This window comes from Danio rerio, chromosome 14, assembly GCF_049306965.1.
Source record: "Danio rerio strain Tuebingen ecotype United States chromosome 14, GRCz12tu, whole genome shotgun sequence".
Lineage (NCBI taxonomy): Eukaryota > Metazoa > Chordata > Actinopteri > Cypriniformes > Danionidae > Danio > Danio rerio.
In genome coordinates this window covers 37,159,103-37,174,880 of record NC_133189.1, presented here as the reverse complement: position 1 = coordinate 37,174,880, position 15,778 = coordinate 37,159,103, and the positions used below count along the sequence as shown (strand labels likewise).

Genomic DNA, 15,778 nt, shown 5'->3' with positions numbered 1-15,778 from the left:
ACCAGGGAGCCACCCTGCAGAAAGAGCTCCTCTGGCTGACCACAAGAGTTTTTAACACCACCAAAGCTGTAATTACTTGAGGTATGCAGGCAACTTCCTGGTAACATGGACCAGCTGTTGCTAAGTGAGTCGTGTCACGCATATTAGCCATTCAAAGCGCGAGTTTATAGGGTTTAGCAGCTGGAAAATATTTTTTAAGAAGTTGACAGTCACTTTTGATTGAGCCTGGACACGTTAGGACTGGGGTTTAGACGCTGACGACGCCTCTTCTGTTGTGAAGATAATGGTTTCAGGCAGCTACTTCTGATGTGTTCTGCCAATTTTTTTTAAGTTAAGCTGCATTCCTGATAGTGTTAATCAAATAATACTGCTCGCTCTTGCAAGCTAAGCCCTTTACGTGTTGTACTTGAATCCAATAATTAATTTCCTAATGCCCTTCATTGCTGTCGCAACCTTTTAGATGGAAACTTTATTTGGGCACGTGATGCAGTAATTCTGCTTTTACCACATAATTGCAGAGCATCAGGGCAGAGCTCTTGAAGTTGAATGCTGGCTTTAAGATGAAGCCTTTTTTTAGTCTCAGCCGTTTTGGTCTGTGGTTGTGGGAATACTTGTAATCAAATTTCTCCCTGCTTTTGCTTCAATTATTGTTGTAATTCACCATTGCAAATGAATTCAACACGCTCCTCGTGTGCTTGAACTAATGCTTCACCTAGAAATAAAACAAAATATTTACTCACCCTCATGCGATTCCAGACTAACATAAATGGAGATAGCATGAGTTATTCTTCACATTCATTGCATGAATAAAAAGAAATGCACGGAAGAAAGAATCTCATACACGTCTGTCGGAACATGCCAGTGAGCAAATGACTGCACCATTTTCATTTGGGTGCACTCTCCATTGTTAAAGTGTTGGTTTTATTATGTTTGATTGCGAGTTACTTGTCTCATTCGTTAATTTAGGGTCAGGGTGACCAAACCACATCATTGTTTGGGTTGTTATATTTGCATAAGTTTAATATTTGGTCATGCTTTACCACTTTAATTCTAGTCGTTAGGTCTATGTTACTGAAATGTACAATTTTCTGTGAAAGGAGCAGCCTTGGACATTAGAGGAAAATCTCGATTGCAACTGACTATATTGACTAACTGCCCGACAACCATCAGTGTGAATTTGTGAAGCAATCTGTAAGTGAAATTATACAGCAATTGCACTTCTAAACTTTAATTTTTGTGGTTGAGGTGGGTCAGAGCAGGCACATATTACTCTGGTTTTCATGTTGGCTCTGGTTGGGCTCATGTCGGAGGCAGTTTGCCCGATTCAGCATGTTGAGTTGTCATAGGGGGACTTACAGTTGAATTTTTGCATGCAGAACACGCCTGCTATTTTGCAATAAGTTGTACTTCTTTCTCTAGTGTATTCAGGTGAAGCTTTTTGGCCAAGATGCAGTTCATGCAAGCCCTTAACGCGGTCAAATTGTGATGCAGTTAGATCTTTGAAGTCGGTTTGGTTTGTCATGGCCTCAAGATAAAAGAAGATACCATCAGTCACCCTTCACTTTCATTGTATGAAGCAATGAAATTGCATAGAAAAGATTCCATGGAAGAAAGAAAAGCATGCCTCTTTTTGCGACAGCACAATGGTGATTAAATGATTGCACCAAATCTGATGTGGGTGCGTACTTTATTATATGTGCTTATGTTAGATCAGATCTGATGTATTGTAAAGTTTTGATTGTATGAAATGTAACTTCTCTGTTAGGGCTAATATTTTATCCATTCCTTTTGGTATTTCTATGTCTGTGACTGTATGAACCGCATCCTCGCTTGCTTGCTTAGTCTAATTGTATTTACATAAGCCTTTCAATTTCCGTCATAAGGTTTATGTACCTGAAGTTATTTGCAATTTACATTCAATGAAGGCAGCCTGAGCTGTAGAAATAAATAATGATTGCAACTAAAAACGCTGCTACCAACCACTTGATCCAGCAAAAGTTCTCTGAGGTTGCATGTTTTTAGGGGCAGTTCACACAGAAGAGGTTTTGCATTCTGCTCTTTTGTTTTTCCATTGTTTTTGAATGTAAATGTGCTAGACTTACAGGTTTAACCACTGTGCTTTCCCGATATTCCTTTGGCAGCTTCCTGCAGGTAGACTTGGCATACTAAAAAGACAGTTTGTACTTTTTTCACATTCAGAAATCCAGAAACATAATCTGTGGGAAGTCAGTTTCAATTTTCAGGCTTTTCTTTTTATGTTTTCCAAGTGCATGGTACATATTTCATTAGGAATCATTCATCTGTATTTGTTTTGAGCTAATCATTTTCTTCAGATTTCATTTAATTCAGATTTCTAGCTAGTGAAGTATGTAGGATGACCCCAATCTCTAAGGTCAGATATACACACAAAATGCACAAAACGCTTCAGAAGTGTAACTGTAGGTGTCTTAACACTGAGCACAAATCCATTTACAGTGGTGGTGTACTAGATCACAAATCTCACGGTTTAGATTACATTACGATTTTTGAGTTATGCATCGGACCATTTTTGGGAGAGGAGATAAATGTAATTTGCTTTCAATTTATTGCAAAAACGTTAAATTTTTGGTTTTAACGAACAAAACTTTGAACCTGTAATTTTAACAACCCTACTAATATTTGGTACTGAGGCATGCTGAGAAATCCAGGTTACTTTTGAATTAGTGGTGTAACGAATCACAAATCTCATGGTTCGGATCATACTATGGTTTTTGAGTCACTGATAGGACCATTTTTTGGATCAGCAAAAAAAGGGAATTGACATGTCATTTGCTTTTCATTTATACAAAAATATTACTGCAAAAAACATTGGTTTTAACCAACATAATTAGAAACTGTTGTAAAAATAAAAAATTTAATTAAAATCAAGATGGAACCAGCTGAAAAAAGGAAAATATTCAATACAATAAATGGTCTTTGCTACTGTTGCTGATAGTGCTAAATATAAAAATCTAACATCTTGTACAACATATTATATGTATTTTCAATTAATGATTCAACAATTCACAAATAAAACTTCCTGTTTCATTATTCACCTTATTCTTCGCAGACGAGCGGGCGCTGCCATTTGAATCTTTTTGGCTTGAGACTTCCAGTCTCATTCACTTCCATTCATTTTTTGACCGTAAAGCAGCTCGTTACGCTGCTTGATGTTGCAATTTGATATTTTCTTATTATATTATTCTACTTGGTCTGTATAGTCATGCAAACATTTGTTTGTAGAGCAAGTAGTTTGATCGTTTTCTGCCGTTTATTATTCCTAGTCATTTCTCCCATAGGAGACCATAGGCGTTTCTCCCATAGGCGACTGAATCGGAAGTTCTAAGACAATCGCGAAAACAGGCGCACTTCCGCATTTTAGAATAAGGTCAATAGGTGGATCATTTTTGAAAACCTATTCAGTAATACAAGTTCGATGATTGTTTGTCGCCACCCATTGGTTACACAATGTAATTCCTACAACATTAAACATTCACCAGCGTCTAGTTCTATTAAACTGTGATTTTAATATTTACCACAAACGTCAGTGTTTATATCTGAACTGTAAACTGTTCTCCCAAAACTTCTGTGTTATTTAATATTTTGTAACTAACTATAAAAGTGTAAAAACCGAATCTCTCACAAATGCAGATATGAATGCACTGCTTAGAAGGATTAATAAACCTATGTAAATCATCATTATTTATTATTCATGTTGTGTAGATTTGAATTGAGATCACAGTCTTTTAATGCTTAATTGTGCAGCTTTACACTTAATGCATTAATGCAGGCTAAACAAAGAGTGACAGAAAACACCTTTTAATTAACAACCTAAGAAAGCCTTTAGGTCCCACCACAACTTTTTCCGTCATCATTATATTTTACAGGGAAGCCAAAAATGCTTTCATACATGTAATTTGAATGATGCGGGAGGCGATCTCTCAGCAATTGTTATACATGTTGGATTAACCTACAAGTTTAAAAAAATGTATATTAATCCGCGGGCCGTGGGTTGTGATTTGTACAGATCAAAGATCAACCATGATCCATTACACAACTATTTTGAATCCTATGTTTCTTCTTCTGTTTCATGACTTTGGTCCAGGTTTATTTTTTTTAAAGGGTCATGAAACCCCCCTCTTCCAGTTCAAATATACCTTGTGTTTTTTTTTTGTTTGTTTTTTTTGAAAAATGCATCTTACACGGGCATGTAAAGCAGTAAAAAAACAAGCAAGGATGGATCATCTGTCAGTGGCTCATAATGACTTTATCGAAAAATCTGAATCTTACCTACTTTGTAGGGACAGAAAAGTCCTCGCACACTGGAACATTTGAAAGTCATGTCGCTCAGTGTTTATTTGCAGTGTGAATCCACTGACGGATCAGCTGATAGACTCAGCTTTCAAACTGATGATTATTAGACCCAAAAACAGCCATATCTGTTGATTGTGTGAACACAATGGTCGATCAACAATGCTCAATAATCCACTCTGCAGCTCTCAAAATCCCCAAAAATTCAAAACAGACTCTTAGAGGTCTACGGACAACATAAACAGTGCCTCAACCCATCATGAATGCTGAACTACTGCACGGTCTTACAGCTTGGCTAAATAATTCAGAAATAATTCATAGGGTAGAAAACTTGGTCTCATGAATAATAATCAGACACTGACGTATCATTGAAGTACTCCCGGTGCTATGCTACATCACCACAAGGAACACTGTGCCATATAGATTTTAAAAGCTCAAAAGTAGCCCTACAATTATAGCTAAAAGATGCTAACATCTTAATTGTTGTTCAAAGCACATACATTTGTTAAAATCGCAGAAAAGTTAACCCATTAAAATATTTTATTTAGTGATTGACTGAAACATTTGTGCATTCTTGCTAGTCTGTGACATAGCTCAAATGGCACTGGCTCTATATCCCTCCTTTTATGCTGCACTGCTTTACTGCCTTGTCTCTTTTTTATGGTGTAAATCTCCAATAACCTGTTGGTGCCATTAGGCTAAATTGTGCTGCTGGTAGTGCAAGTACTTTAGATACCAGCAATAATAGACCAATATAATGATGGCATGTGCTGATATTCCCATAGGTGTTGTAATATTACTCCAGTCAGCATATTCTCTTGCCTTGCTATGGAGTTTGCCTCTGTATATTTTTGTGTGGCTCATAAATAACGTTTGCATGGCTGCCATGCCTGATGTCACTGATGCAGACAGTATTGTTATTGCCACCTCCTCTTTTTTTGTATATGTTATCTGTACAGAATGTCTTCTGTTGCCTGGAAAGTCAAGGTCTTTTTGAGTTGAACAGACAGGAATCGTCTGTCTTGATATGCTTCTAACTCTGCATTCTTAGGGAATGTCATGATAGGAGAATAGCATTGAGACCGGTTGCTGGAAAACTCCATTGGTCGCGATTCTCAGAGTCTGACAGGAATATGCAGAATCTTGGTGCCTTTGATGTTCTATCATGTTGTGTCTTGGCTGGCGGTCTGGAGGAAATTTGATATCATTCAGTGTGCGCATGTAAGGGAAGTCCTATGCTGAAAGCTTTCCGGAGCCTGCTTGTTTCAGCAGGTGCCTTTTGAATTTGTTCAGAGAAGTCCAAGAGTTGGTTTATTCGCACAGGGAGTCCGCATTTTATTAGGGCAGCACAATAATGGCCAAATTATAATCACAAATATTTTGCTCTTTTTATACACACTTATGCACTTTATTAGGTACACTTTACTAGTACCTGCTTAAACCTTCTTTTGCCTTCAGAACTGCATTACTCCTTCGTGGCATAGATTCAACAAGGTACTGGAACTATTCCTCAGAGATTTTGGTTCTAATAGGCCCAAAGTGTGCCAAGAAAATATCCCCCACCCCATTACACCACCACCACCAGCCTGAACTGTTGATACAAGGCAGGATGGATCCATGCTTTCATGTTGTTGACGCCAAATTCTGACCCTACCATCAGAATGTTGCTGCCATGTGATTGGTTTGTTAGAAATTTGCTTTAACAAGCAGTTGGGCAGGTGTACCTAATAAAGTGGACGGTGAATGTATAAACATGTCCTAATTTAATGTTTCTTTATATGTTTTATTTGAAATGTATGTATGGTCGGCGCCAGTGGTGCAGTGGTTAGTGCGTCGACACATGCACTCGCGGTGACCCGAGTTCGGTTCCGGCTCACCGTCCTGTGCCGATCCTTCCCCTCTCCCTGCTCCCCATCCTTTCCTGTTGATACTCTCTACTGTCCTGTCTAATAAAGGTGAAAACACATAAAAAATAACTTTATATATATATATATATAATGTATGGATAACCAAAATTTATAATAATCTAGATATATGGTGTATAATTAAGTGAAAAATACTGCATGACATGAATGATAAATTTATTTGAAAATAAAATTACAATGTGAGTGCTGGCCAGTGAGGAAGTACAAAGAAACCGTCTAGTTTGAGTTCTCCATAAGAGAGAAATGTTTTGAGAGGAATTTAACTTGACCTTTGGAACCCTACATTTTTTAAAGCTCATCAAAGTTTGTTGTTACCAATGCAAGATATTATTGGAGGAAAAAATCAGATTAAATGAAAATGTATTGTTCAGTACAATAATTTACAGATGTTTTTGAGCAATCGTAGCCTTTTTGTTTTTAGTTCGACTTCAAAGTTGTTGATGCATTGAGTGTATGTCAGATTGTACCTGACAGAATTTGTTTGTTGCACTTCTCTCTGAGCATTTATACAAGGTTTTTCTTCTTCAGCAGTTAAAGGTGAAGTTGGAGAACTTGCTTTGGTGGAAATGACGCTCTTTTACCAAAGACTTTGCTTCTTTGAAGCAAACCCCTGAGGAGATCTGAAGATGAAGCTGTGTGGATGTTATTAACCGTGGCTTGACCAAAGAACACTGCAAATATTTGATGTGTTTGAGTTCTTTTTTTCTCTACTATTCACCGTCATCTTTTTGAGATGTTTGTCTTTTCTATATTTTTCATTCCTCAAATATTGGCTCTTAGAGAGATTATATGTTTAATCTTAATCTTAGTGTGCTCCAAAACAACAACAAAATATGCGTTTACAAGATATAAGCATTCAAATTCAGATATAGGCTAGTCTCTTTCTTCCTAGTACGGGCCGGTGATTTTTATGACATCATTCTTCACTTTAGCGTCTCATCAGATTTCTGATCAATAAAATTATATTTACTATCTGAAGCCTTCCACCCCTTACACTGTGTTTGTGCTGGCTTACAGTTTTAGCAGGACTGCTACAGTGGTTTTTACAAAGGTTTTTGCCTTTCATTTTCCAATGAGGATTTAAAAAAAAAAGTCTTTGTTAGAGTGTTATAAACCCATCAAGAAACTGAATGAATCGCAAGGTACAAGCTTTAATTTAAAGGAAATTGTGAAAAAAAGGCATGCACAGAACTGTGTACTCTCGACTAGATCATCTGCTCAAGCTGAGGCTAAGCACAAAACTTATCTCACCCATCTGAATTCTACACAGAGCACTGTGTGTTAAAACACGATGGAAGAGAACAAACATCGTAAAGCAGTTCATCCTCGGCATTTTAAACAGCACTGACGAGTGAAAGAGAAGGCAAACACGGGTGCCATGCACCAATATATATCACAAACTGAACCTCATCAGAGTTACTGAAAATGGTCACATCAAATGTGAAGGGGAAGAGCTTCAAAATTTACCCCTAAAAATGGGATACCAATTCAACATGTACATGTCATCATATGTCATCGCGATCTCTTACTACATTATTTTTGGTATTTATCTTCAGGAAATAACTGAAGGTAATGAAATCATGTTATTATAACGATACAAGTGGAAATAAGCACGTAACTGTACTGTGCATTTACACAGTGGCCATATTCATCTAGTCTCAGAAATAAAGGTACAGGAGCTGTCACTGGGGCAGTACCTTTTAAAAAAAATACACATTTGTACCCAATGAGTTCAAAGTGGTTCCTTAAAGGTGCACATTAGTTCTAAAAAGTACCTTTGAGGTACCATTATGGACCTTTCAGGTACAAATATGTACCTTTTGAAAAGGTACTGCCCCAGTGACAGCTCATGTACCTTTCTGAGAATGAATGTAAACAGATGTGAAATTATATTGTAGGACTGCTACACATGAGTTACTATTATGGATTATAGATTTAGCAGGTTTTTTTTACTTGTGTTTTTTTAAAGCATGATGGTAAAACACCAGTGCAGTTATGAATGCAATAAAACATAAGCTTGTTTGTTGTAAAAATTTGTAATGACAAAAAATACTAATTTGTGGATCTCCTTAATTCTGTGTGCAGCCATATTACTGTTGAAGATGGTATATTCTGGGAAATTGTTGCACCCCTTGGTTTCATGTGTGGTCCTGAAAAATCTCAGTTTCATGGGCTATTTGGCCCTTTTCCTTAGCCTTATGCCTTGAAGCTAAAGAGAATTGAGACACCCCTACCCATTGGCGCTCCCAGACCTTTTTCTTAGGGGTGGCCAGTTGAGGCCATATCTTGGGGTGACACAAAGAAAATAATAATGAATTTAGTGTAATGTTATATTTTTGTTTCTGGTAAACGAAATAAATCAATTATTTTTATTAATTCCTCTTAAAACATTTAACCCTTAAAATAATTCAGCAATTAAACGTGCAAATTAAATAAAAATTAATATCTAGTTAAAAAAAAAATTTCAGTTCAGTTAATTTTTCACGTACTTTTATTGTACACCATATGTGCATATGCTCACATAGAGAATTATAGTAAAATTACCGTTGTTTAACAGCATGCAAAAAAAAGTGTAGCAATCAGTAAATAAAGGCGTAAATTTTGGAGAAAAGCGAAAACATAAAACAAGACAATCCAAAATGATCGAGGGGCAGTGACAGTGGCGCCAATCAATCCATAATATTTCAGTGAACATTTAATTCATTTATTAATTAATTGATTTATTGAAGTATTTTTAAATTAATAATATCAACAGCAAAATCCAGCCTGATCTCACGAGGAAACGCAAATATTTTACGTTTTGTCAGTTTAGTGGCTAATTCATGCAAATTTGTACTAGTTCAGTCGCACAAAAATGTACAATTTAAAAAAAAAAAGTGGGCGAGGCACCCAACCCCACCCCTAACCCCAACTGTCATTGGTTGATGAGCAAATCATACTTTCAAGAGTTCACACTTAGCTCATGATTTATACATAGCTTGTTTGGCATGCTGTCCCAGGAGAGAGCCCTGAGCTCAAGGGATCCTCGAGCCCAGGGCTCCCCCCTTTTGCAGGGCAAGGGGAGATTGAGCTCAGGTCCATCTCAAACTCCCCCACTGCTGAGGCTAAGGCGAACTTACTGAGAGTAAGATATTATAGAAAAGGTTTAGGCTTATTTTATTTATAATATAGAGCACATTTGGATGGTGGGAAGAAACCAGGGAACCCGGGGGACAAAGATAGTTGTAGAAAGGAAATGAGGATATATATATAGTGACTTGGGATCCTTTTGATTGGAGGATTAGCTAATGTGGACCAGCTGGGTCAATCATGAGCACATGCTCCTCTCTAAATTAGTTTAAAATTGTACGAATTAGATCATACGAACTCATACGAATTAGCCACTCAATCAAAAAATTACTAATTGCCATTAGGCTTGCCACGACAGACGGTGTTGACGATGATGATGAAGGTTTGGCTATATTTTGGGTTCAAACCAAATGCAAAAAGAGAACCTGAAGAAGTTAATGAGGCAATCTGCAAACTTTGCCTGACAAAGGTGGCAGCAGTTGGAGGAAACACAACTAATTTATACAAGCACTTTCAACACCTATACTTGATGTTCAATTTCAAGTGGGTGGTGGCGGGTAGATAAGATCAATAGCCATAAATACACAACGCATACTCTCATTTTAAAAATCACGTGACCATCATCTCACAATGTTTAATAATAAATTCTCTTTTTTTATTAAAAAAAAGAGTGATTTAGCAGTGCCGCGCCATTAATAAGCCAATTGCAGAGAAACAAAGCAACCATCGCGGCAACATCCGTGAACACTTTTTCCGAAGTTCAGCTGTTCTTTTTGCACTTGATTATTATGCGTTTAATGTTAACAAAATCAATAATGAATAGGCTGACAAGAGTGTAGGCTAACCTGTGTGTGTGCGCGTCTTTTACCACTGAGGACGCTCTCTTAGAAAAACGAAAGTTGCTTTGTCTGTGCCATGAGATTGCATTGATAAATCATATTTACACGGGTGGCCATTCACGTGAACGCGAGGGGTAAGGAGAAGGGCTAAGGGGTAAAATTAGGATTGGGCCTAAATCACCTTTTATTTTACATGGCACTGATGCAGTCTTTGTCAAATATGTTTCTGTTGATCTGATCACAAGTAGACATTACAGTCGTAGGTGCAAGTTATGTTAACATCTTGAAATTGTTCAATTTCTACCCCTTTCAGAGGTAGTTGAAAACACATTGTGCTCAATTGCTTTCAAGCAGCCACAAAGAAATACCTACTCTCTTCCAAAACCTAATGTTTTAATGGGATAAAAGTTCACTTTTCAGTCAGCATTTAAACTTTGCCCCTTGAAATTGTACATTTGGCTTGAAGGTAAAAGACAAACTCTAAAGCAAACAATGTTGTTTTCCATTCCTGGTTCTAACACCATCTCTTATGCAGCTGTAAAATTTGAAGTGAAAGCTGGTGCTCTCCTAATCGTTTTTCATTCAAGCTTCAAGTTTCAAGTACAAATTGCACAAGATTAGTTTTCAGTGTTGGATCAAATGATAAGAAAGTGCTTGTGTACACCTGCCCATGGATCCTCCTATCAAGGAAATCAAGAAATTGGTGGACAAAAGCAGGTGTGAATGGGAAGAATTTCCCCCATCTATTAATGATCCAGCTTAATACCAGATGCAAACAGCGCCGTTGACTTATTGTTGGTGCCTACATAAATCTGAGATACCGTAGTCTTGCATTTGCAACACACCCACAATCCGCCTCAGTCCTTTTTCCTTACAGTACAAGCCACGCAATGCAAAATACCTTACATTTAACACCGCTATAAGGAGCTACTGAGGCAAATTGTTTCTGTCACATTGTTTTCAGAAGTTTTGAACCCACCAAAGCCTTTCACCAGCCCTTGTGCTTGGCTGTTTTGTCCGTGCTTTGTCCAAGTAGTCAGGCGTACAGTCACGCAAGGGCCGCTCAGCTCTGCTCCACTCCGCTGCCTTCACTGCACTGTGTCCTAGCTGCTAATCAGTCGGGCCGTCTGGCTGTGCCTACAAAGGATGTTTTTGGGTGTCCTGGTGGTGCAGGAGTGCATCATAAACAGAAGCCGTCAGCCTTTAGGGAGCCTGGTGTGAGGGTTTGTTGGAAGCAGCCTCTGTCTGACGACTCACTCAAGGCTCTTGTGTATGTAGGCAGTGCTCACTCACTCCATAGGCGTTGTGGCTGTGTGTGTGATGTCAAATTGTGTACTGACAAGGTGTTACTGTAAACTCATTATGTGTTGTGAACATCAAAAAGGTGGAAAATCTGGTATGTGGTGATGTTAAATATATGCATTTAGCAGCATTAAAGCACTGTTTATAATGATATTAATAATAGGAAATGTTTGAGCAGCAAATCAGCATTTTGGATTGATTTCTGAGGAGTCATGTAATAATAGAGAAATTACGGCTGAAAGCTTACAGGAAAAAATTTGCCCAGAAATATTTAAAAATAGCGGCTTTTCTACTGTTGTGCTGTATTTTCCTAAGAACTGTCAAGGACTGTTTCAGTTGTGTTTCCACATGAGCCTGGAATGGTGCAGCAGGATTACAAACTGTTTCCGGGCCAGAAATCTAACCACAGCTAGGCAGCCTTGCTAAATTGTAAGGGCACGTGGGTGAGTGTGAACATGACGTTGCCATTCCGTTGCCTGGCTGCTAGTTTCTCAATAGCTGGCTAAGCGGAAGTGTGCTGTTTATGTTTAGTTTTGTTGTGTTCTTAGTTTAATTTAATTTCATTTAATTTTGTTTTGTTTTTTTTGTTTTAAAAATGAAATCCCCAAATCTCCTCATTCATAGCGCCATTTACATTAGATTTGCATTACCAAGGTCCAATCCCATTTGCCAGTTGCCGTGGCTGATGCCAAAGCTGATGTGCAGCTCTCAAAAAATGTAACTACACGTCGCAACGACTCATGCCGCAAGCTCTGTGATTATTCGGCTTGGTAGCTTTGACAAGTATGGGTGGTGTTGAGAGCCAAGAGCCTGATGTAGTGAGTGTTTACAAGTGTGGAGTCCCATGAAGGAGCTCCAGGTGGAAACTGTTGTTTTGTATTTACCTCATGATTAAAGTTGTTGCACGTCCGCCGGTTCCTGTTTCTGAATGAGCGAGTTTTAGCTACTTGTACGTTAAGGTAGCGTTTAGAAAAAAAACAAACACCCGTGAAGAAACTCGACACAGAGGAACTTAATCTACTGCCAGCTAGCACTTCAGAAGTGTTATTGAGCAACACAAATGGCATGCAGAAGTATAAATGCATGACAACTCGTAAGGCAGGCACCATGGGTCAAACCAGTCTTTAGCCCGGGGTGAAGGGAAAAGGGCTAGATTCCCCTTGAAACAGATTTTTTCTGGACCACACTCGAAATCGAGGGGTACGAAAATTTAGCAGAATACACAATTTACAACAGCAAAATGGCTACACAAGGAAAGAGATGCACAAATTAGTTTTTTTTATTGCAAGTTTTTACATCAAACAAGCACATGTTTTAATACATTTATAACAGTGTTCATGTTTTTCCTTCATGCTTTTTAAAAAACACTGCTAAATTTTGCTATCGGAATTTTTTTTTTCGGAACAATATCTCTTGTATAGCAGTCCCACAACATACTTTCACATCTGTTTACAAAAAATAAAAAAACTATGTGACACAGTGGAAACTGAAACCGTTGTGGAAACTAACCAGCCCAGATCGAAGTGGAATGGTTGTGCAAAGAGAATTTTTCAACCTGATAGTGTAAAAGTACACTATTAAAAAAAAATAGTAGGGTTTCACACAAGTCATTCATACTGTCCTAGTACAAATTGATTAAGTTACCGTGACGTGTATAAGTGGATTGAACAGAAAGCTATTACATTTTCTCAAAGTCTCAAGAATTGTGTAATTTTTTCAGCTTATTTTTAGTATTACAAGCAGCAAAATAATATTACTATATTAATATTAGTATATGTTAACATCATTTGCTTCAATAAAAGTTATAATTCAATATGAATTTAATAATATTCAATGTTTGTTATAATTGTTGTTGTTACACAAGATGGGGCACATGTTTTAAAAAGGAAAAAAAAACAGGACTGGTAAAGTTGTTGTTAGTAGTACTTCGTTCACTACTGTATTTTACATAGCTTCATAGAGGCATATATTGCAAAATATTATATGCTGCAGAATTACACCGAGGGCTGAAACAGCTGCTGCTGTGAAGCACTGTTTCCGTGCACAGTGTGAATGCTGTGAACTGTCAATATGAGACCCAAACAGAATATACTCTATGCAGCTTTTTTTTGCTGCAGATGCAAGCATTGGAGAAAGGACAAAGAAAGACCATATACTGACAGAGTAAAATGAATACCCATGTCTTCTGTCGATAGATTTAGGTTTTATAAAGCTAAATGACCAGTCAGTTCAAGAAACTGAAAATTATTTACACAATTATTATTTGATTGTCATTTGTACTCAACAAATTATTGTTATTAGCATTAACGACACTTTGGAGTGTAATATTCCTGTGGCGTTATAATGTATATTAAAATATATAATGTATATTAAAATATACTTTTAATATTAATATATTAAAGTATATTAAATGTTGGTTATCTGTGAAAAGTTATTCTTCCTCATTCAGATTACACATGCAAATGTTTCTTACTTTCTGTATATACAGTAGATAGCAGTGCACAGGATCAGCAACAATCAAGTAAATTGGTGTATGAGTTTGTGTCCACACTTGTCATTTTGTGACTGGAAGCTCAAGCTTTTGACTTTTGAAGAATGTAGTCAGGCCTGTTTGCCGAAGCTGTGTGTACACTATAAAAATATGATAAATAATGTTCTGCTTTTGATTGTTTTGCTTCTGGAGACCTCAGTGTATCGTCAGGAGGTGCAGGTATTCATTTGGTTTTGCCTGTATATGTTTTTTTTGTTGTTACTCTCAAAGATGATGCTGAAAGATGTTGACTTGAATTTGAATGATTTACAGTTGATCACATTTTTAGTTCAAATGAAATACAATATCAGATGTAAGGGAGAACAGTTTTTTGGAAAATGGCAACAATTTATTGCATTCTTTAATCACTTAACCTTAGATGTGGGTTGAGTGAAGGTACTGTATATATGTATGTATATGGTTTGTTGTAATTATAATTTATTTTTTCTGTACTTGTTTATTTATTATTATTATCATTATCATTATAACACCAAATAATATATATTTTTAAGTGAACCAGCGCTTTTATTTTGTAGTTACATTTTTGATCCCAATTTCATTAGATTTTCAATTTGTGTTAAGTGCAGGCCTTTATTCTAACATTTACGAGGATTTATTTATATGTTGAGAGTAGGACCTGAGTGATAGGTCAACACATCTATCGGCACAGTTTAACACGATTGCAGGGCTTAAAGTATTCTGGCCAAGAACGGTTTGTAATCATGCCGTGCCGTTCCAGGCTTAGTGTAGAAACAACAGTAACCGTGGCGAACTGTTCTTAGAAAAGTGGCTATTGATATTGATGACATACATTGCAGTCAGAAATGTAAGCCCACCTGAATTATTCACCCTCCTCTTTATTTTTTCCCCAATTTCTGTTTAACGGAGAGAAGATTTTTTTCAACACATTTCTAAACATAATAGTTTTAATAACCGATTTCTAATAACTGATTTTATCTTTGCCAGGATGACATTAAATAATATTTTACTAGATATTATTAAAGACACTTCTATACAGCGTAAAGTGACATTTAAAGGCTTAACTAGGTTAATTAGGTTAACTAGGCAGGTTAAAGTAATTAGGCAAGCTGTTGCATAACAATGGTTTGTTCAGTAGACAGTCGAAAAATATATAGCTTAAAGGCTTTCTTCAGAAAAAGAAAAAATATTATCAGACATACTGTGAAAAATTTCTTGCTCTGTTGAACATAATTTGGGAAATATTTAAAAAAGAAAAAAAAATCTAAGAGGCTAATAATTCTGACTTCAACTGTATATAACATTAATTAAAAACTATGGACAAATGTTTATTGTTACATCTTGATTAATCCCATTGCTTTACTTAAATGTATATGTTATCTGCAATATGTTATTCAATTTGAAAAGATATTTCATTTACACTACTACAGTTGCAGCTCTAAGTCGTGCTGGTATTACATTTTTTTAAGGTATTAAAAAAGGTAGTAAAATGTATTGAATTCAACTTAAGTTTTGTTTATACACTGGTGTTTTTTTTGTATCCTGTGAAGCTTGTGCATCAAGCCATGTTAATTCCATCCTCTCTGTCTATTTTGAATGGAAGCGGTTGAACAATTATGAACAATAATTTGTGCATTTATGCTTTCACAACACGGCTCATGCTTTGACAATACGTTTCAGTCTTTTCAAAACAGATGAGCCCTACCCTCGTCTCTGTTATTTTGTGCTAGAACAGCCACCATGTGCCTTCCCGATCTCAGAAAGCCTATGATATTACAGGCACAAGACCTGGCTCTGTTTGCTTT

The 15,778-nt window shown here is 36.8% G+C and overlaps 1 protein-coding gene across 5 annotated transcripts in view; it reads left to right on the top strand.

The window, feature by feature from the left end:
- The window catches only part of atp11c (ATPase phospholipid transporting 11C (ATP11C blood group)), a 129,139-nt gene that overhangs the window by 638 nt on the left and 112,723 nt on the right, over positions 1-15,778 (top strand). The gene's annotated exons all lie outside the window — the stretch shown is intronic.